The 23,997-nt window shown below is 46.9% G+C and overlaps 1 protein-coding gene across 1 annotated transcript in view; it reads left to right on the top strand.

Annotated features, from left to right (window-relative positions):
• Positions 1 to 23,997, top strand: part of CPLANE2 (ciliogenesis and planar polarity effector complex subunit 2) — a 137,629-nt gene that overhangs the window by 12,974 nt on the left and 100,658 nt on the right. The gene's annotated exons all lie outside the window — the stretch shown is intronic.

The raw sequence follows: 23,997 nt of genomic DNA, 5'->3' as shown, positions 1-23,997 counted from the left end.
CTCGAAGTCTAAAAACCCGTGAATTGAATTGAACCGGCTGTGAGAGGCTGTTGGCTGTTGGGTCTCGCGCTCCACCACACGTGCTCTCTCCTTCACACTGTTGTTCAAAAGTTCCAGTTGGCTGTTGCATCCGCGTGTCCCAGCCACTCAATTTCATCTTCTTAGTCTTATGTCTCAATTCAAGCACAGCAGAACACTTCTAAAGAACCCCAGGACCTCAATGGTGGCTGTTTGAGACTCATAGGGAGTCAGGCAGAGGCCAACAGCAGGGCAAGTCCAGATCTAGTTGCCACTGCTCAGCTGGATACTTTCAGGAAAAGCCTCTTGCAGCTTCTAGTCTCCCTGTAGCCAAACAGGAGTTCAGCCAACTGGCCCTTTCACTCCAATTCCTTCACCTGTGCAAGAGTGAACAGATCCAGTCTTTCTGTGCTCCACTCTTGTCAAAGACAGTAGGCCAAGTCCTCTTCTGATCTTCGGCAGATCCAGAAAGTGTTCTGACTTTGGTGCATGGAAGTGCCACATTTATGGCTGTCACCAGCTAGTTGGTTTGGTGACTCCTAGTTTGTTCCTAACCAATGGGGTAAATGTTCCCATACCCTGATCTATTCCTGTTTACAGAAGTTCTTGTTAGCTGTATTGCCAGTAGGCCCAAAATGCCATGTGTCAGGGCAGTTTCAAGATAGCAAAAGCCTTCCGCCACACTAAACGTGGGCTCTGAGGGCTTAAAGTGTGTTTAGGGAGTGTACTGTGGTAATCCTTGTGTCGTTCCACATCTAATACAAATATCCAGTATGGAGCCAATACTAAACCAACAACAGACCCAGAGATAGAAGCCTGGTAGGCCAAAAGCAGGGTCTATAAGGAAACTTGGGCTGGGGGCTAGGTGTCCGGGGGGAGTGCACTATGGTAATCCTAGTGTCCTCCCACATCTAACAGTAAAATCCAGTTAGGAACAGGTACTGTACCCACAACAAACCCAGAGACGGAAGTCTGGTGTGAAAGTGGGTGCACAAGAATTGCCTTGGCATCTTGTTTTCTCCATTTCAAGTGTGCCCTACGTGTTATATGTGAAGCCAGCGGACCAGTTAAGTAGGATTGAACACTCAAGAAGGATTTGATCTGTTTCTGAAAAAAAAAAAGGATGCACACATCCTCCATATTCTGTGGAGTTCAGAGGGGTCATCACTGCCCGTTCAGGTCAGCCTACTGTTTGGTGTTGGGAGGCATTTCACACAATTTTCACACCTATTCAAGGTGATTTACTGGCTGGGAAAAGCTGGCGGCTAATTCAAATAGGCCTCTAGGAAAATCTGGAAGGAAGAAGGTAACTTTCTCAAAGTTACTTATCCTTAAGATTTAATTAAAATTTGACTTCACCATTCAATTGGAATTTTAATAACTATTGAAAATAGTTGTTTAATATGTCTTTACCACGATTATTGTATATCCTACAAAATACTCCCTGTCTGGTAGCAGACAAATTCTTCAGGGATGTAGATAGTAAGCTGCGAAAGTTGTTAGGGGATGTGGGGGGGCACGGATCGCACTGGCCAAATTACAGAAGGGAGTGTATGAGGGAGGCTTAGCCATCACAGACCTCGAAAAGTACTACTGGGCGTCGCACCTAATGATCATTAATGACTGGGCATTCACAGATAAGAGTAACCCGGTTTTTACAGGGTGGATCACCGGGCAATAGGATCTGACGGCTATCTAGGGGCATTATATGGTCGGGAGAGGCAGGGCAACGTGCCCCAGCATACCCAGATAGTGCTGACAGTATGGGCCAAGGCTGATCTATTTCTGAGTTGGGCCAGCCGGCTAATGGAGCAGACACCGCTGTGGGCTGGTGGCATGCTTCGAGAGGTGGGACAGTTGCAGGGGTTCTTGAAATGGAAGCTTATAGATAATATACGACTAGGAGATGCGTGGAAGCGACAGGCAGTGAAATCGTTCTCAGACCTACAGACAGAATTTCATCTGGCACCTACAGAACATTATCGATATTTACAATTGAAGCACGCGCTGGGCAGGCACCTCAAAGAGGGGGATCACAGTCCTGAATATAGCCCACTGGAGGACAGGTTATAGTTGGACCTGATTCTGGAGAAGGCATTGTTTTGCACCTACAAAAAGATACTCAATAATTCACCAGATCTATAAAGTTGCTGTAGGCGTGGGAATCCGAGACGGGATTGTTGGAGGATGACGACTGGGCAGAGGCGGTGCAGAGTCCCAGGGAGGTGGCAATCCGGGCAAGATTTAGATTGGTCCAGTTGAGGATACTGCAGAGGTCCTACTACACCAGCATACTTATGTTCAAGCAGGGGCAAATTTTAACAGAGGAATGTCAGAGGGGGTGCACCCAGAGAGGCACATTTTTCTATATACTATGGGACTGCCCGTGAATACTAAAATATTGGAGGAAAGTAGCTCAGATTATGTTGAAAGCGATAGAACAGGAAGTCCCCCAGGACGCCAAGTGGCATGTATTGTGCGTCTCTGGGGAACAAAGCTGGCCCAAGAATCAAAGAATCTGGCTACAGGTGGCGGCAATGGTTCCCAAGAGGAACATTGCAGGGGCATGGGGGGGGGGGGGCGATTCAGCCGCTGAAAGTATCCCAATGGAAGAGAGATATGGATTGGTGTTGTTCAGTAAAAAAGACTATTTATGAGAGCCGGGGATGCCCCAAGAAACGGGAGAAAATTTGGAGGGGGTGGGGAGAGTGCAGGGGGTAAGGAAGGGCATAACGTGGGGTTGAGGTATAGGTTATACAAGAGGATTCAACTTGCTTCACGACTATTCTAGCGTATCTATGAGTTGCAACTTATGAAAGCCGCGGAGAAACGTGTAACTCAAACTATAATTATGTAAATGTATATGGATGCTGACACTTGTTTAAATAGAAAGAAGTTTTAAAAAAAAAGTTGTTTAATTATTTTACTAGCTAGTCCCATTCCTGAGATACAGTATTTGTATTTGATATTGCTTGCCAGTATTTTTCTAGAGGCCAGGTAGACTTCCTACTATGAAAATAGCTTTTCCGGGCTAGTCACTGGAAGGACATGCCAAGTAGTGGCGGCTCCTCCGCTAAGGTGGAGGAGCGTTGCCTCAATGCTGAAAAGGAAAAATAAAATGATTATAACTATCATTATTATCATTTTATTTTCCCTAATGCAGTCAGTGGTGGAGTGGGGCTGGCCAGAGCAGTGTAGGAGTGCTGTGCACTCCCTAAGTGTGCATGAATTGTTTGGCCGGCCCTCTCAGGTCGACCAAACAGATCATGTGCAATTTGCATGTTCCTATCAGGCTGCAATAAATAGCCTGGTTAGGAACATGCACAGGCTCCCTGTTGCAGTCTGAGCACCGATCCACGGCACTCAGACCAATCACAACTGTGCATTACAGCTTCGTTGATGTGTCTCTTCTCAGCCCATTTGGTCATTTTTCTTCGTTCCTCATCCTGATGCGGTTTGGATTCCTGTTGTTCGGTGGTTCGTCTTTTTAAGTGTCACCACTCCCCGGTTGTCTTCCTTTTTCTGTTCTCCTCAGGTATGTGCCTCTCAGTCGTCCTTTTTGGATATGCACTGTCTCTTCTTCTGTTTCTCTTCTTTCTTCTTTTCCCCCTTTCCTTCTTTTGTCTTCCTCTTTATTGATTATATCTGTTTCTCTATCAACTTTCTCTCTCTCTCATGACTATCTCAATGCGAACTTCCCTTCCTTTGACCTTATTTCCTTTCCTCGCCTTTTCTATTGTTTTCTACTTTCTTTCTTTTCCTTACCTATCGGCAAATTTGTACTCCTCTATATTTTTGCACTTTTTGTCTCTATTAATTTTGTACTTTATATAAATTCAGAGTTGTATGTAAAAGGTTTTATTAATCCCATTAAACGGCAGAGAGTTCTTTCCCATTTAGCATTCTATAACCCTGACTTAGTCCTTTTACAAGAAACCCACCTTACTGAAATTGAGTCCCTTAAATTAAAAAGGAATTGGGTGGGTACAGTCCTATTTTCCCCCTCCAACAACAAAAAGAATGGAGTTGCCATAAAAAGTCATAAAAAGTTAAAATGTACAGTTTTGTCACAGGAAAATGACGATGATGGTAGATGGATACTTACTAAGTTGCTAATCAATTCTATACCTTTAACTGCTTTTAATGTCTACGGTCCTACTCAACCTGACTGTTCCTTCTGGCCTCTAATTACGAACAAGTGAATTCAGCATAAGGATGAATTATTTATTTTAGGTGGAGGTGTAACCAGATTGTTGATCCATTCCTTGATCGTAAATCTTCAGTTCGCTTCATCCCTCATAAAACACATAAACAATTTCTTGACACTATTTTACAATTACATTTTACTGACTCTTGTAGGCTCTCCCATCCTGACACTTTGGATTATTCTTTTTTCTCTCCTCCTCACACACCTTTCTCTCGATTGGACTACATTCTTCTATCTCAATCCCTATCTCAAAATTTACTATCTTCCTCTATTGAACCCATAGTTATTTCGGACCATGCCCTCATTGTAACAGACCTTGATTTGCTTCAGCCACGTCCCAGGCAATCTCGGTGGCGCTTTAATAGCACACTTCTTACTGATCCTAATTTCTCTTCCTCCTTCCGCTCTTTTACTAAAGACTTCTTTCTACTTAATTCTGACCCCAATACATCTCCTCATATCCTCTGGGACTCCTTTAAAACCACTGCACGAGGATTCATTATTGATTTTGTCTCTAGGAAAAAGAAGCAATATCTTCAGAAACGTAAATCCTCCTTAGGATATATAAAATCTTTAGAACATAAATTTTACACCTCTTCGGATAAACATATGTCACCGGATCTTTTACGTGCAAAATTAGAATTTAATAAATTCACTACTGATAATGCATCTTCTATTCTCCTTCGTAGTAGCGCTCGTTACTATGGTGGTCGTAATAAATCTGTAAAACTCTTAGCTAATTATCTTAAATCTCCTAAAGAACGTACTTTTATAGAATCCATTTACTCTCCTGATAATACTCTCCTACATAAAGACAAGGAAATACTTGACCAATTTCAATTGTTTTATCAGCAGCTCTACACTCCAGAATCTCCTCCTACTCCCTCTCTTATTCAGGATTATTTTGACAAGCTTCCTAAACCTTCCAACTCTCATCTCAATTTTCCAGACCTTGAGCACTCACTACATGAGCTTTCTGTGGCTTTGACGTCCCTTACTAAAGGTAAAACACCTGGTCCCGATGGTTTTCCAGTTGAATTTTATTTACACTTCTCTGATCTTTTACTACCCAAACTCTTAACCCTTTTTCAATCATTTTACTCTTCTGGTAAGGCCGATGGTACTTTTCAGGATGCCACCATTTGTCTTATTCCAAAAGATGGCCGTGATCCCAAATTTTGTAAAAATGACCACCCGATTGCTTTAGTTAATGTGGACTATAAATTGTTTGCTAAATTAATTGCGTTGCGCTTAGACCCCTTTATGCCACATCTTATTGGCAAGGAGCAATGTGGCTTTGTTAAAGGGAGACTCACCTCTGATAACTCATCTTTTCCTTAATGTTTTGAATAAAGCCCCATCTCTTTCTTTTCCATTGGCCGTTATCTCTGTTGACGCGGAAAAAGCTTTTGACAGGGTTGATTGGGCTTTTTTGTTTGCTTCTTTACGTTGGCATGGCTTTGGTCCCAAGTTCATATCCCTTATATCTTTGTTATATTCTGCACCCAAAGCTTCAGTGCTTGTAAATGGTCAACTTTCTCAATCCTTTACTCTTCAACGAGGAGTTCATCAAGGCTGCCCATTATCTCCACTTCTTTTTATTTTAGCCCTTGCACCGTTTCTTTCTTCCATTCGTAACAATAATTCCATTTCTGGTTTTTCCTATGGTGATAATCAATTGAAACTCTCTGCATATGCAGATGATATTCTTTTGTTTATTTCTAATCCAGAAGTATCCATTCTCCCTTTACTATCTGAATTCAACTCCTTTTCTCTAGTCTCAGGTTATAAGATTAACTCGGATAAGACTGGAATTCTTCCTTTAACCAAATCTTGTGTTCCTCACCTTTTCTCCTCGACTGGCTTTGCCTGGAATAGTTTGAAGATTAAATATTTAGGCATCTGGTTTTCCAACTCTATTTCCTTCTCTGTTAAATTGAATATGTCTGCAGCCTTGTCCCGAATTGATCCCCTCTTCTCCTCCTGGAATCCTCTTTTTCTCTCCTGGTGGGGTCGATTGGATTCAATTAAAATGATGATAGCCCCTATTCTAATTTATATTTTTTCCATGTTACCTGTTCATATTCCTGCCCTTTATTTTAAACATATTGATTCCTCCCTTTCAAAGTTTCTTTGGAAGAATAAGGAATCTAGAATCTCTCTTGTTGCCCTTCGTAAATCTAAACCTAATGGAGGAGTTAAATTTCCAGATTTCCGCCTCTACCATAAATCCTTTTCTCTACGACAGGCATCGCAATGGCTTTCACCAGTACCTTCCTCTTTTACTCCTCTTTGGCTCCTCATTGAACAAAATTTACTACTACCCTTTTCTATCGATGAAGTGGTACGCTTCTCTGCCAAATCTCCCTATACTTCATTTCCTTTATTCAAGCATACTTCTTCTCTTTTAAAACCTTTGATCCTCCCGTCTACCATCACGCGTGAATCTTTTTTAAACACCCCCATTTGGTATAACTCGCTTATCCTTTTTAATAACAGGCCCATTTTTTGGAACTCTTGGAGATTAAAGGGCGTCATGTGGGTTAACCATCTATTTGATGGGTTATTACCTTGCTCTTTTCCTCAATTTTAACTTTTATTCAACTGTCCACAATCTTTTCTGCAGAAATTTACCACTCTTATGGCAATAACTCTTGATTGTTTTTATTCTCTTCCTTCCTCAGCCTCAGTATTACCTCAACCTCCCCTTCTTAAAATCCTGACTACTCTCCCTAAAGCATCTCTTATTTATAAATGTTACTCCTCTCCTAATCCAAGTCGTGCTAAGACTAAACTGGAGCTTGCTTGGGAAGCGGATTTAGATTGTACTTGGTCTGTTGCTGTCTGGGACAAACTCTGGTCCAGATCTTTAAATATTTCTCGTTCTGCTTCTCCCACTCAATCTTTATTTCTATCATAGACTTTATCTTTCTCCTCTTGCTTTGTCTCGATTCATACCCTCTTCTGATTCTAAATGCTGGACTTGTGGTACTTTACATGCTGATCTTCTACATCTGTTCTTTTCTTGTCCTGTTGTTTCTGCTTTTTGGGACAAAGTTTGGTCATATCTATCTCGCATCTTTGTGATTCAAACGTTTTTATTAGACATTTCAGTTATAATCAATAATACAACATGTGGGCACTTGTGTAAGGAAATACATACATCTGAAGAATAGACAATTTCGTGCATGCAATAATCATGAATAGCAAATGATGTTACAGCATGGGCAACATTGATGTTCATGACACATTCAGGTGAGCCAGATCATAACCGAGTTCCACATCTATTATCGCAAGGCCTTAAGAAGGGGAAGGCCGAGGAGAAAAGAGAAATAGCAGAGAGGGAGCGATAGACAAAGCGAAGAAGAAGGAGTAGTGCCAAGGGGGTATCAATACCCTGAGTTATTCACGGGGGTTTATGAACACTGAAATAGTTGTCAAGTGAATTCCACATGTTTCTTCGTGCGGGGCGCCAGGGAGAGTGTTGGAGAGTGATATTAGCTCCACGAAGGTTGAACACCCAGTTCAACCAGCACGCAAAACTAGCTTTCTTCGAGTCCTTCCAGTTGTTAAGGACTACTTTGACTGCCGCCATGAGTAGGAGGTCTAATAGGGCCCTATCAGGGTCACTAAGCTGTTCAGCCTTAACAAAACCGAAGACTAGGAAGGGGAGTTCCTTGGGAGGCAAAACGGCAAATAACTTATATATGAAATCGAAAATTTTGCTCCAGTAGGCTGAGACACAATCGCGTTGGAGGATGAGATGATCTAAATCCCCTTCCGCACATTTGCAGTTCTAGCAAAAAGTGTCAGGGGTGATTTTGTGGGCATAGAGACATGCAGGGGTCCAAAAGACTTTGTGCATGAGCCAGAATTTGGTTTGTGATAAAGTAGGGCTTATTTTGTGCCTCGTGCAGGATGTCCATGCCCTGGACCAGTCAGATTCAGAGATTGAAAAGGAGGCGAGAGAGGACCAATACTGTGTGGTGGGTGCAGTTAGCCTAGAGGACTGTGGGCGTAGCAATTTATATAACCTTGAGACCTGATGGCCTAGTCTATTTATTCTGGAGAAAAAAGAGGGGAGAGAAGGAGGTGTGGAGGAGAGACCTACCTTTGTAATGGCTGACTTAATGTTCAGGAAGGTATAGAAATCGGAGGCATTAATTCTAAATTTTGATTGAATCTCTGTGAAAGGAAGAAGGTAAGCCCCTTCGTAGAGCTGGTGTGGAAAGAGGATACCACTCTCGATCCAAGCGGGGTTGTAAAGTGGTACACCTTTATATGTGATCTTAGGGTTCTTCCAGATAGATTCCCATCTAGACCGACGTATTGAAATAGCAAGCAGTTTGTCAATTTTAAAGAGGGCCAACTTGGTATTATTAAATATGGATTTCGAGCACGGGATTAGATTCGCTCTTATTGTCAGAACTGCAATTGGGTGGATATCCCCCAGGAGAGCCTTCTCTAGATCCAGCCATCCAGGCGAGTACCCAACGGGAGGAGACAGCCAATAAGAGCCTTGTTTGGCTAAAAATGCCGTTTGGTATCGTTTGAAATCAGGAAGGTTTACTCCGCCCATGGATTTGTCAAGCTGTAACTTATGTAAACTGATTCTCGCCTTTTTACCCTTCCAAACGAAGTTTGTGAGTATCTTATCTAATTTATTATGGAAGTCTTGGGATAGTACCAGGGGGAGCATAGTGATTAGGTAATTGACCAGTGGTGTAATAATCATTTTGATGGTCTTGATTCTTCCCCACCAAGTAATAAAGCGCGGAGACCAGCCATCCAGTTGTTTTTTGATTTTCTCGAGGGTAGATTCGTTGTGTTGGAGGGTCTCAATAGTGGACCTACCAAACTCTATCCCCAAGTATTTGATATAGCTGCTTTTCCAGCACAAACCTAATGAGCCTAACATTTCTTGATTTGTCTCTGTTTAACTTATAACCCGAATGTGAGGAATAGGTGTCTCTGTTTAACTTATAACCCGAATGTGAGGAATAGGTGTCAATAGAATCCATCAGTGCCGCTATGGAGACCTCTGCCTGTTCCGTGATCACCAAGATGTCGTCCGCGTACGCCGCAAGTTTTACTCTTCTGTGTCCGACTGCGATTCCACTAATATTATTGTTCTGTTTAATATCATGAAGGAGTGGTTCAAGAGCCAGCAGAAAAAGGGTTGGCGAGAGAGGACAACCCTGTCTAGTCCCCTGTTCTAGATGAAAGGGTTCAGAGAGTAAACTGTTAATAGCAATTCTGGCAGAAGGGTGGGCATATAAGGCCATGACCATATTAGTGTAATCATCTTCTAGATTGAAGGAGTGCATGCACTGACGGAGAAAAGGCCACGAGACCCTATCAAATGCCTTCTCCGCGTCAAGAGTGATTGCAACCGCGGGAGAGTCTGAGATTTTTGATCTCTCTAGTACATGGCATAAGAGTCTCGTGTTGTCGCTGGAGAGGCGGTGTTTTAAAAATCCTACCTGGGAGTTACTAATCAAGGATGGTAAAATTGAATTCCGTCTGTAAGCTAATGTTTTTGCATAGATCTTACAGTCTAAGTTTATGAGTGAAATTGGTCTATAATTTTTCGTTAGTAACGGGTCCTTCCCTTCTTTCGGAATTACTATCATGGTTGCTTCACTCATCGTGGGGGTGACGCTACCTTTCGATGAAAATGATTGGAACAGATTTAAAAGGACCGGGTTAAGAGGGTCTTCGAACGTTTTATAATAATTGGCTGTGAAGCCGTCCGGCCCTGGAGCCTTATTGTTTTTCAGCGTTTTGACCGCGGCCAAAATTTCTTTGATTGTGAACGGAGCACCTAATTTCGCCTTGTCGTCCTCAGAGATTTGAGGTAGGTGGAGGGACTTTAGATACTCTACGCAATCCTCCGCATTGAATTGTACTTTGTTTTTATATAGATCTTTGTAAAAAGATTGGAAGGTGCGTAGATTATCCTTCTGTTTGGTATGGGTATTGCTAGTCTGATTTTTTTATGGAGGTAATGTGAAATTGTTTCCTCTTGTGTTTAAGGTAGGACGCCAGGAGTTTCCCGGCTTTATTACCTTCGCAAAGTTTCTGTGCTTTAAATTTATTGATCCATACCCCAGCTTGTTTGCTTAGTACGGCGTTGTATTTGTATTTCAGGTTAGTCAGGCAGTCCAAAATGGATTTATCCTTTAAATTAGTGGTGTGGGAAGATTCCAACACTTTAACCTCCTTTTCTAGAGATTCCAGCTCCGCGTTTAGTTCTTTGTTCATGCGGGCCCTGATCCCTATGATTGTGACTCTTATCGTGGCTTTAAAGGCGTCCCAAACTATTGAGATGTCTGAGTCAGGCCTGGCATTTAGTTCAAAGTATTCACGTATGGCGAGCTCTATCTGTTTCTTATTTTCAGGGACCAAGAGGATCTCCTCATTAAATCGCCATTGTTTAGGAGGAATAAGGGAATGTGAGCCTGCTAGCTTCATGTGGATGCAGGAATGGTCTGAAAATAGTTTTGGGGCTATTCCTGTCTCGTCTATGAGGTGTGTGAAGGGGTTTGAGATTAATAAATATTCGATTCAAGAGTATGAATTGTGTGGTGGCGAGTAGAAGGTGTAATCCCGCCCGTCTGGGTTTTGGAGACGCCAAGAGTTGTGTAAATGGAATTTAGAGCATAAACGTAACAATGCCTAGTGGGAGTGTGACGGGTGATACGTGCAATTAGACTGCCTGTCTAGGAGGGCGTCCAGGGGGAGATTGAAGTCCCCACCAACCACCAATAACTCGTCTTGGGGAATGTTCTCCATTTCTTTCGCTACATACTCCCAGAATTCAGGGTCATCTGCATTTGGTCCGTAGATATTTACCAAGTGTATGTGGTCATCATCTCTCTGTAGATGTGCTATGCTTAGCCTGCCCTCATTATCGCTGGTGTGGGAGATCAGGGCTATATTTGATTTCTTTGAGATCAGAGTGATCACACCTCTCTTTTTATGAATAGCAGGGGAGCACAGCGTGTGGGAAGTCCAATGTTGTTTAAATAGGTCAGCATCATCTTTATCTAGCTTAGTCTCTTGTAGGAGAATTATATCGCCTTTAGTTTTTGCAAGATAGTCTAAAAAATGTTTGCGCTTAACGGGGTGGGTAAGACCCTTGACGTTCAGCGAGACTATGTTCAGGCTATCTGCCAAGGTTTTGTTGGGTTTCATGGCAGCTATGGGAATGGCAGGAAAATGATGAGCAGAGGATGTCCCTCAAGAAGGTGGATGGGAGCCTCCATTGAAAGTATAACCCCTAGATTCTGTGACCTGGAGCCGGGGAACCCACTCAGAGGTTCCAGGATCTGGTAGTTACACTGTGTTGGTAGATCATGTGGAATGGATATCGTACATAGCAAAAGGTTTTGGCGACAGAGGAAGATATAGAAAGAAGAAAGAAGAAGGAAGATGAAGACAAGAAGGCAAGAGAACAGAGCACAGCAAGGCAGAACTGAAACATCTAGTTTTACTCTCTCTCAGATGAACACCCTTTGCCCCCCCTTCCCCCAACCCCCTCAAACCCCCTCCACCCCTCCCTCACGCCCTCCCTACCCTCCCTCCCAGAAACTCTACCTTAAGAGCTGCGACGGCAGTACTATCGAAGCTCAACACAGGAAGAATAATAATTAACGAACTGAAACAGTGTGAATGCTACACATCTTAGGACCTTGCACTGGTTGAACTGTACTACTTATTTCCTTAGAAAGGCATCGTGCAACTGTACTCAAATTTCTTATGCGCTCTTGGCTAGTAAAACCTACCACAACTAATTGTAGCAGAACTGTAAGGCAAACTGTAAGGCAACCTATGTCCTGCAAAGGACATTTTTTAAACGAACTACGAGAAAGGAATTAGCTTGATTAGCTGGAATAGCTCAAAGGACCAACTTAGGGCTACCTACCCAGTTATATGAGTATATGGGTGTTAGCCCCTCCTTGGGTGACCAAAAAGGGCATGTCATGCATGTCCAAAACATGAAGAGACTACTTGTAACTAGGGATTAGAAAGATAGATAAAGCCAGTACAAAATCTAACACGGTTATTCCCCTGTCTGAATTGGGAGTAGAACTTTTTAGGCCAACGGTAGTCTAGCATCCGACATCTGGTATGTGGTCAGCCATGTGTACAGACCTACGCGTGCCGTATGATGGCGGACTAGGCAATTTAGGAAAATCTGTCGTGACAATAACCAGTAACTAAGACTACTGAACAACTGAGACGTTTAGCCACCTGCACTGCAGCGGAAGCAAGCTTGAAAGCGACCAAAAGGTATTATTTAAGGCACAGTTCCTACTTTACCTGAGTGACATGGTAACACTGATTTATACTGCTCCGGGCTACATCTTACGGATCGTGAATGTCCGATTCGTGGGGATCAGGTTTGCTTTTGTTGGAGGAACCGCCAGAGGAGTCCATAGCTTGCTGCAGAGACTCATCTAAGTAACATGATAAGTCATGAGGGTTGGAGAAAAAGCGTGGCCTCCCTTGGTCAATGATCTTGAATTTGGCTGGGCCTGCAATAGAAAATTGGATACTCCTAGCTCGCAGCTTATCCCGCAAGGACAGGAACCCTTTTCTTATCCCCACAGTGTCTCTGGAGTAGTCTTGGGTAAAGGTAATGCGGTGACCTTCCCAGACAATATGGTGTTTTTTTCTTGCGTACTGTAGGATGGCTTCTGTATGCTGGTACCTAAGCGGTTTGAAAATGAGAGGACGGGGGCCTCTTGCGCCTTGTTGGGAGAATGACGGTATTCTGTGGGCCCTATCCAATTCTAGGCCATGTTGAAATGTGATTCCAGTAACTGTTGGAATCCATGCCTCAAGGAATGACACACAGGAGTCTGCATCCTTTTCTGAATTTTCCGGCACCCCAAAAATGCGAACATTGCCTCTCCTGTTACGGTCCTCCAATTCGGCAGTCTGTCGTCTGAGATCTTTGGTAGTGGAGTGTAGGTGTTGAATAATCTTTTCTCTGCTCGAGGCTTTATCTTCGTTGTCGCTGATTCTTTGCTCAGCTTCGCTCAACTGCAGGCTCATGGAGTTCATGTCTGCTCTTATAGCAGTGAGCTCAAGTTGCATAGAATCGGTGTTGCATGTTGTAGATTTGGCTAGCTCATGCATGTCTGCCAACTTTTTTAATATCATGTCCAAGGTAACAGAGAGGTCCGCTTTAGCTTTTATGGGTGAATCGGAGATAGAGGATTCAGGCCGGACCCTTTTGTTCTTGGACTCCCTGTCTGCCATGTTTGGTATTGTGTTTGGTCAAAACACCAGGTATTTTTACGCCTCTATGGTGTGCAGGTATGTAGAGTCAGACACCAGTGGCGGGAATAGAAGGCCTGGGTTTCCGCTGGTCGCAATTGGCCCTGCTAATCACTATTGGTCATTGGGTATGCTTCCGAATCGTACTGGGTCACTGACGGGCACTGTTGAACATTTGTTGGCCACTGTTGGAACTCCAGGGTAGGGCAGGACAAATATCGAGCAATTGTGGGCCCCGCAGCATTGCAGGTGCAGGACCCCTCAAGGTTGAGTGAGGGTGTGTGCCCCAGAGCTGGGAGTGTCGTTCGGTCCTTCCCCAGAGGCTGGATGCCAGCACTAAAATATGCTGGATTAGCGTTGTACTACCTGGACCTCAGAACTGGGAACAGATTTTAAGAATTCGCAGCATTAATCCCATTCAGTGAACCCCTCAGTGATCCGCCATCTTGAGGTCAGGCGCGATGAGCCGGGAGACTTTTCCTAGGATGCGCTGGGAGGCATTACAGCAGGCTTAGGAGCAAAGCAGCAATCATAGTTCAGCTTATGGGCGCATGGGTAGTTAGATATCCACTGGGCACAACAGCAGGCTAAGGAGGCGGGCTTCAGTAGTAAACGGTCCCGATCGCGGGGCCATTTCGAGGTCAGGCATCACAGGCGCGAAGCATAGCACACCACCTCCCGCCGTGGCATCGGACCAAAGTCACCATCTGGGCTCCGCAATTCATGGGGAAATCAGAGCGCTCACCTCTGTTAAGGGCACACATACGCTGCAGGATCATTGTAACCTGCATAACCAAGCCGGAGCAAGATCGGGGTTTGCGATTTTAAAATGGCGTCCGGCCATCGGATCCCCCGGCTGAGAGGCTAAACATGAAATAGGCTTCTTCCTCCGGCAGTGACTGAGGCGCTGATCGGCTCGCAAGTAGCACCGAGTCTTGCGCTCTCTGGGCTCACCGTCTCGGTACCATCATGAGCCCTGAAACACACTGCTTCGGGCGAGACAGGGTCCCTGTGCGGAGCGGAGACAGATTAGGCGGCCATATCCACCGCCGTCCAAGCCACGCCCCCATCTATCTCGCATCTTTACACTCTCTGTTCCATATTCCATTACTCTTCTCTTTCTGGGTAGTCTTTCAGATTCCTTGGAGCTCCCTGCACATTCATATGGTCTCTTCGATCTCATGCTTGCTCTTGCATTTCAACACATCTCTTCCAATTGGAAATCCCTTACAAATATCTCCATACAGGGTTGGTGGAACACTTTGTGTCACTTTCACAGGCTGGATGTCGCCTTTGCCTCTTCCTGCAAACCAATACGTAACACTGATCTCTTCTGGTTACCTCTCACCACATATTTGGATCGCTTTGCTTTGAAAAAATCTACTCATGTCAGCTCAGAAAATTTTAGACCTCCTTGAAGGACTTCCGCTCTCTCCTTCTTGTTATTTTATCTTTTACAGATTTCACATGCTTCGTCACCTTTTTATACTGTATATTTTGTATTGGAACTTTGTACCACCTGCTTATATGCCGTAATTATTCTTAATTTAATATTTTGCAAGGATAGTACCTTCCCCCCCTTCTCCTTCTCTCCCCCTTTTTTCCTTTCTTTAAAATCCCCATAAAATGCTTTTTTGACTTCTAATCATTGACATTAGCCATAATGTTCCCTGCTATGTTCAACAATTTTATTGTCCTACTGATGTCTTTGTATGCTTACAATTGTTCTTCAATAAAGCTTTTCAAACATAAAAAAAGGTGGAAGCACAGGCACTTTACTACTGGTTATCAGGGGTAAGGTGCACAGCGTTCTAATTCAGTAAATAGAAGGTCTAGCAAAAGGTACAAAATGCAGGGTGACAACGCAGAAAAGGCAGATTTCCTACAACCGACCTATTGCTGTATGATGACCAAGTGTCCTGCTTCGGAGGCCTGCAGATTTCTGCAGTGCTGCAACGTTTCTTAGCAATGCTCCAGTAAATCAATGTATGTATGCATAGTTCTGCTCGCGCTTTAAATCTGCTCACTTTTTGTTGGCCTTTTTGGGCATTATTGGAACTAATATAGTTTTAAAATAAGACGTGCACCTTATTAGAGAGGTAAGTATAAATATTACTTCCTGGAGCTCACCCTCAAGAAACCTTCGGTGCCTGTAACATAACATACTCTTAGTGAGTAGCAACTTTGTAGACAAAATTCATATATAATGGAAAACTACAAGTCCCATTATGCAACATTCCATTGCCTTAAATAAACAGCACTGGCTGAAATCATCACACATAACTGTTATGTTGTAACTGCGGGGCGGCGCCGCACTGTGCCCAGGTCCGAAGAAATTTCCAGAGGCGAAAACAGCTAGCTACAGTAGACAACACCTGGCAGTAAAGTGAAAACTCCGTTACTGAGATAACAATCCGAGGTGAGGATAGGTTCAGAGAACAAAAGGCGTGACTAGAACAGTACCAGCTTCAGTCTGTCTTCTGTTTCAGTGGCTGTAGAGTCAACGATCTTTGCCGCGCAGGTGTGACGAAATGTCGAAAAGGAATGCGGAAGCTGGATAAGTGAGTGAAATCTTTAACTTCTGAATGTATCTGTGTTTTTCAAACGTTGTTTGCGTAGCCCGAGTGTCTTGGGGGATGACCTGTGAATTATCGTGAGTAGTCTAGGTGTTGAGATCGGGACACACTGCCAAGTGCTGCCATCGTTGATTCTGCTTTGTTTAGCTGCATGATTCTGCTATAGGTCTGCGGCTATTGAAGGATCACCGGCCCCCGCTCTGTTTCCCGGAACCCCATCCGGTTAGCGGATGGTGGTGCTGCCACCTTGCCGGTTTTGTACTTGCTCCACCAATATTTTCTCAGCAGGTTCAAATAACGCAAAATCTCCAAGCCAGTATTGTTATCCCTTAGCTGATAATCTCTATACACTTCAAATAGCAGGTTCTAGAGCTTCTTTAACTATCCACGACTAATAATTGAAGTAAACACAGGCAGAAAAGTCATGTTGCAAATGAATACAGTTGATTTTGTTTAAAGTCCTATTTGCCAAGCCTTTGCAGACTCTTAAAACAACAACAAATGACGGGTTCCAGATGTCTCCTATTTGGAATTCTCGTTGTACATGTTATCCCATGTCAAAAAGGAAGATCATCCTGGAGTCATTCTGGACTCATCTGATGATTACAGTCAGGCTATTCCTGCAATTATCTGGGGCAGTCATCCCAAGCCATCCTGAAGTATTCCTGTAGGACGAAAAATGTAAATGTGATGACGAACCTAGACTCATCACAAAAACTACAGTAGGGTGGTGTTCTGATGACTTCTACTGGCAGGGAGTGATTACCTTTTACAACTCCACGAATACTACTTGACAACTTCAGGATGAGTGAGAATTACTCCAGGATGGGTTCTAGCTAATTTAAGGATGACTGTCAATTATTCCAGGATGATCCTATAACTGCTCCAAGACTGAAATGGATTACTCTGGAATGATCCCATGACAATTTCTGGATGAGTATGGATTATTCCTGGATGATCCTATGACAGCTTCAGGATGGCTATTGATTACATCAGAATGGCCCCATTATATTTTCAGAATGAGTGTTGATTACTCTAGGATGACGTGGTGAAAGGGAGGCATGTTTTTGTCCTTGATATTTGGATTTAGGCGGGGACCCCAAGACAAGTTCATTTTCACGGTCTGATGCGTCATTTTTAGTTGTGGATTTTTGATGAAGGACACTAGCCATCCCTGCTAAAAGGGACAGGTTTTCAAGTTTCTGCAAACTCATGGGGGCGCTAGAGGGCGCGCTTACGGAATGGCTGCCTAGACGTGCAGCTCCCGTTCCTTGGCGCATGATCCTTCTCTTATCCTGCGCCACGGGGTGATAAATCATCCCACGAAGATTAGATCCTGACTCCTGCATTGTTCCCCGCACTCGTTCCAAATCTGGCGGCTCTGAGTGCTCCGGAACCGGAGATACGGAGGTTTGAAGATTGACCGGCCCTGTCACTGGAGCTCGGGCAGGCGCCGGAACGGCTGCTGTATTAACGCGACCCTGGGGATCGCCACGAGTCTGCGGGCCGCGCCTCGCCGCCACGGCCTAAGATCCTGCTGGGAAGCCATGCGGCGCTCATCGTGAGGGTAGGAGACGACTGGCTGCCCTACCCTGTGCTGCGTCCTCCCCCCCCCCCCCCTTCCCACCGCTGGTGGCCCCTGGTTTAGTGGTGCCTGGGGGGGGTTGATTCCCCCGTGCTGGACGGGGCTGCGGCCTGCCTGGGCTGTTTCCCGCCCCGCCACTGTACCTGGCCGGCGCGACGGATCTCGGCGGTCCTGCAGGGTCCGAGGCCTGACCCCACCGCGCTGGGACTTACCTTTGCCCCGTGCTCCCTGCTGACGGGCTCCTACGCCGGGGACGGACCTGAAGATACTGTCGGTGCGGGGGCTTGCTGTGTCTCCCTCCTGAGCGTGGGCCCTGGATTGCCCCCCTGCGTGGCGGTCCCCGGGGGGGCTCTCTCCTCTCGCTGTTGGCCGCTGCTGTCTGTCCTACTGGCCTGGATCCTCTTGAACTGGACCCGCCCCGGGCCCTGAGGCCTGGGTCCCACGCCGGGCGACGCTGGTGTCCCCTGCGTGCTCCTGCGACCACTATCGCTTCTTTGGAGCCTGGGAGGGCGCAGGCTGGCGGAGTTTGTCACCGTCTCTCCTGTACTATCTGACTAAGGTGCACTGCGGTGGGGCCGTCCTGCCCCTCTCGACTGACCACTCCTTCACCGGTCCATTGAATTGCCCTGCTACTGGCCACCCGGAACTGTGGCCTGTCGCTGGCAGCTGCCATGGGGCGCCCTGAACACCGCCAGCCCAAACTGAGTTTTGACACTGCTCGCAGGGGCGCTAAGTCGACGCCGCTGAACCCGGGGCCTAGCACGTCTTCTCCACAACCCACCCCCCCCCCACCCCCGGCCCCTGCGGCGGACCTCACGAGTCTGATCCAAGAAATGCGACAAGGCTTTGCCACTGTCGTGGAAAAAGTAGATGGAGTAACGGCTCGGCTGGATGCCCTTGTGCACAAGGTTGACCGCCATGAGGAACGCATCACAACTGCGGAGCAGCGGATTTCCGACAACTTGGACTCCACCGCAGCCCATACGTCGCAATTGGCCAGGATGGACAATTTGCTTCGTGTCATAGCGGCGAAGAACGAAGATTTGGAGGCGCGCAGTCGCCGCAACAACATCCGCATAACGAATGTTCCGGAATCCACAGCCACAGGCAGAATGGAGCTGTACGTGGAAAAGTTGCTTAAGGGTTCCATAGGAGAGGACGCTTTTTCTCCTCAGTTCATAGTGGAGAGGGCCCACCGATCATTGGCGCCGATCCCCCAGCCTGGCTTACCTCCTAGGCCTATAATTGCAAGGCTATTGAACTATCGGGATCGCGACGCGGCCCTCCGGGCGGCCCGCACTCAAAAGTCGCTGCAGTATAATGGGATCACTTTTTCAATATACCCTGATTTTACACCGATGGTCCAAGACGAGAGGCGCAAGTTTTTGCCCGTAAAGAAAAAGCTGCGAGAGGCCCAAATTGACTATGCCCTCCTGTATCCGGCGAAACTGCGAGTTACCCATCAGGGTAGGCAACGCTTTTTTACTAACCCGCAGAAAGCAGAAGATTTTTTGAAATCTGTGCGTACTGCGCGCAGGGGCGGGAATGTGCCTGCCGAGGACCTGGAGAACGCTGATATACCCCCTGGACAACAGGATAACTAACTGTACTTGCAGTATGTGTTGACAACGCCAGCCACGCCTGCTGTCTTTTCAGCAGCATGTGGGACTTCGATCGCTGGAGAGGTGGGAGGAAGATGGACATGCTTGGACACTGCACCCCCAGCGGTAATGTACGCCAAGGACCACTCCCTTGGTCTTAGTCTCCACCGAGGGTAGTACAGTACTGGAGCTAGGACCAGGTGGTGGCAGTTCGCACTCTATGCCTTACCCCTACTGGGTGCTCCCCATTACATGGTTGTGTTTTTTTGTTGCTGCTGTTGCGGCTGGAGGGGAGGTTGGGGAGGGACTAAGAGGGTGGGATTCATGGCTACCGGCATGTTTGGGATGCTGGGGTGGGTGGGGGGAGGTTGGGTTTTACGAGGCTGCTATTGCTCAGACTGTATCTTTCTCTGCTGGTATGGTGTTTCCTTGGGTTTTGGGCGGGATGGCTGTGGCCATGAGGCTGTGTCCTTTTGTGTGTTTTCACATATAGTCTTGCTGCGTCTATGGCAGTATCGAATACAAGTGCAAGATTGACATGCGTGTCATGGAATGTCAGGGGTCTGAATAATGCTAGGAAATGCAGAAATATACTTGCTTATCTGAACAGACATCATGTACAAGTTGCTCTGTTGCAGGAGACACATCTGCCTGCTCAGGGTGATGCCACTTTTGGGTCAAAGTGGGCTAATGCCCGTGTTTTCTCCTCGTACTCGACTTATGCAAGGGGGGTTGCGGTGCTCATCTCCCGCGGAGTGCCGTTTCATCGTCTCGGAGAGGCGATGGACAGAGAAGGGCGTTATGCTTTACTGTGGGGAAGGATTGGCCGAGATGTCTATGTATTTGTATCTATGTACGCACCAAACGTTGATACTCCTGCCTTTTTCTCTACGCTATGGGGAAAGATTGTAGCTGTTGGGGCACGACATGTTGTATGGGGTGGAGACTTCAACCTCGCACTGGTGCCCCACATGGATAGGGCAGATGGTGTTAGCTCCTACAAGCCCAGGTCTAGAACGACATTGGAGGGAATCATAGAGGAGGGTGGGCTCTTGGATGCCTGGAGGCGCCTGCATACCCAGGGACGGGAGGGGACACACTTTACCTCATACACTGGAACATGGGCACGTCTCGACTATTTTCTAGTTGACAGGGAGGTTGCTGCAGAGTTGATAGGAGTAGAACACCTGCCTAGAACCTTTTCCGATCACAGCCCTGTGTCTATGCAGTTCAGCATTCCTGGGTGGGACGATCCACGACCTCAGTGGCGACTGCGTCCTGATATACTTCTGGACGCTGTCTTCCGCACTGAGCTGGGTGAGGAAATAGCAGATTTTTTCCCACGGAATAAAGGCTCGGTTGACTCTGTCGAGACCATCTGGGAGGCTTTTAAGGTCACCGTCCGGGGTTTCTGCATCTCCAAGAGTCACGGGGTACTGCGTGATATCCTACACTCCATAGCCACACTGGAGCGCAGCCTGCGAACTCTGGAACACCGCATGACCACAGATTCTGACCCGCGCTTACACGCCACCTTTAGGGAGACACTATCGGAGTTTGAGGAGGAAGCAGCCAGGGAGGCGAAATATCGGGGCAAACACTGGGTGGCTCGTAAGTATTGTGAGGGTGATAGGCCAGGAAAAGTGCTCGCTGCAATCACACGACCATCTCGGGTGCACAACACTATACTTGAGCTCGCTGGCGACGCCGGAACTATAGTCAGGGACACGGCGGAAATACTGTCCACCTTCACAATGCACTACTCTACACTGTATACTTCTACGGCAGTGGAACACACCCCATACACTGAATACCTTAACGAGGTGGCATTATGTTGGCTCAGCGATGGGAACAGGGAGTTTCTCGCGGCTCCTCTCGAGCTGGACGAGATCCGCGAGGCCATCATGTCCCTTCGGAATGGTAAAGCGCCGGGGCTCGATGGCTTACCGGCCGAATTTTATAAAACTTACATTGACATAATGGCACCGGTGCTCCGCGAAGTCTTCACGGAATCCCTAGCTGATGGGATACTCCCCCGCTCTATGCGCGAGGTGGTGATCACCTCCCTTCTGAAACCGGATAAAAACCCCACCACCTGTGAGTCGTACCGACCACTATCCCTCCTGAATTGCGATGTCAAGATCCTAGCTAAGGTCTTGGCCACCCGACTGTCGCTGCTCATGACCAGGTTGGTCCTGCCTGATCAATCTGGCTTTGTGGCGGGGAGATCTACGTCCCATAATCTTCGCACCCTCTTTGCCTTGCTTCGCACGGTTCACCCCGACATCCCTGTTGCAGCCGTGTTCCTGGATGCCACTAAGGCATTCGACTCGATCGAGTGGCCTTACCTCTTTTCGGTTCTAGCCAGCATGGGTTTCCCCAAATTGTTTATCTCTTGGGTTCGACTCCTGTATACCGACCCCACTGCTCGAGTGCTAATCAATGGCCGCCTGTCACTCCCTATTGCGCTTACCAGAGGCACCCGGCAGGGATGCCCGCTCTCTCCCTTACTGTTTGCCATCGCGGTTGAACCTCTAGCCTGTCGTTTACGGCAGCTACACCGAGAGGGGGCAGTGCTATGTCTGCAGCGGCAAATAGATGTGTCCCTATATGCGGATGACATCACACTATATGTTAAGCATCCTGAGACGCATCTCAATCCCCTGCTTAGAGAATTCATAATGTTCGGAGGGGTATCAGGTGTCCACATCAATTGGGCAAAGTCGCAGTTTTTTCCCCTCACTGATGCAGTACAGGTCTTCCCTCTCGATTACCCATTAGAGTGGTGTAGCGATGACCTTAAATACCTGGGGATTCGTGTCTCTCGCGATAGAGAGGAGACGTTACGTGCCAACTATGGAGTGGCCATGACCAAATTAGCTGCTTCAGTAGACAGGTGGATCACTCTGCCACTCTCCATGGCGGGTAGAGCCTCACTCATTAAAATGGTGATCTTACCTCGCTTCCTGTATCTATTCCTTAATATCCCCTATTACCCTGGCGCTTTTTTCTTTAGAACGCTTCGCACGGAACTGCGCAGGCTTTTCTGGGGTGGCAAATCCCCCCGCTTAAAATGGTCAACGCTGACCCTCCCCTACGATAGAGGTGGCTTTGACGTCCCTGATTTCGAAACTTACTACCAATGTGCACAGGCACACTTTGCCTACCATTGGATAGCTCCAACCCCTTTCATGCCGCACGTAGCGGTAGAGGACTGGATCGTACACCCTATACCGCTCAATGGCCTACTGTACTGTCCCGAGACTTCCATTACCACTGCGAACACCTCGGTTTCCTGCACGTTGGACGCATGGCGCCGCATTGCTAAACACCTGTCATGCTCACTTCCCTACTCTCCTAAATTGCCGCTTTCTTACCACCCACAACTGTCTCTCTTGTCGGAACGTGGTTTCCGTCACCTGTGTGACAAATTACTCATTGCCTGTTGGGGCGACCTGTTCCATGAGGGTAGTTTCAAGACTGAAGAAGTGTTTTTCAAGGCGCAGTCGCGCACCTGCCTTGAACTCTTTTACTACATTCGGTTGCGTGCGGGGATGCGGGACATCTTGCCTGATTATCCCAATGAACCTGATACCCTAGCGCCACTGCACTTCCTGCTGGGGTCACAAGATGGGACCCATTTGGTCTCCGGTCTTTACCGCCAAATCCGCGTAGCTGCCCCTGAGCCGGAATCTAGTGCTAGGTTGCGCTGGTCGGATGAGCTTGCCATCGACATTACTGATGAGCAGTGGAAATACTGCTGCACGCTCACCTCTCGTGTATCTGCTAGCAGCAGATTGAAAATCATTCACTACAAATTCCTTCAGAGAATATATTATACTCCGGCTCGGAAATACAGGTTTGGTTTGGCTGACAGCGACCGCTGTGACCGCTGCCGTGCTGACCACGCTGATTTCCTGCACCTGGCATGGGACTGTCCTCAGGTTGCTCATTATTGGCAGTTGATTGTGGGGGCTATTGCGGAGATGGTGGGTGAGGCGGTTCCCGCTGACCCCTTGGTTGCCATACTCGGTTATACGATGCAGATACCTAAAGGATGCCGTAAATTTGTTGACACCGCCTTGCTCTTAGCCAAGCGACGTGTTGCTTGCCGCTGGGGCAGAGGCAGAGCCCCTAAGTTTAAGGACTGGCTCACAGATTTGACATATTGCCAAGATCAGCACACCACGTTTGCCGAACTGGTGCCTCTCTCCTGCAGGCCCAGGGATATCTGGGAGCCTCTAACGCATTATCTGCTCACGCGCCCGGACGGCGATGCACGCTCAGACGACCTGCCTCCCCCCCCTCAGCGTTCTGCTGTCCCTCTTGGATCGCAGCCCCTTGCCTCCTCCTGCGACATCTGACTCTCTCCGTCCACACCCGCTCTCATGCCCCTGCAGTGTCCTGCACGAACTAGGCCGCCCAGGCGTGGCCTGACCCACACCCCCCCCCTCCACTTTGGACATGACTATTCTCTCCTTTCTGCATCTACAGCCCGTTTCACGATCTTACTAGGTGATACCCCGTTGTCTGCTTTACGTCCGTGGGACGCACCTTTGCAAGCTTCTGCCACACTAGGATAGCATACCCAGACATCATTTCCGCCATGGGCTACGGTCTGCCTGACCCACCTTGCTGCACCACTCATTATTTGCACTTTAGTACAGTCGCAATCGGCCTCGTAGTTCTAATCTGAGTTGGGAAGTTTTGGGTTCTTGTTTT

This window comes from Lissotriton helveticus, chromosome 5_1 (genome assembly GCF_964261635.1).
Source record: "Lissotriton helveticus chromosome 5_1, aLisHel1.1, whole genome shotgun sequence".
In the NCBI taxonomy this organism is placed as follows: domain Eukaryota; kingdom Metazoa; phylum Chordata; class Amphibia; order Caudata; family Salamandridae; genus Lissotriton; species Lissotriton helveticus.
Note: the sequence above shows the minus strand (reverse complement) of the source record. Positions and strands in the feature narration are given on the sequence as shown.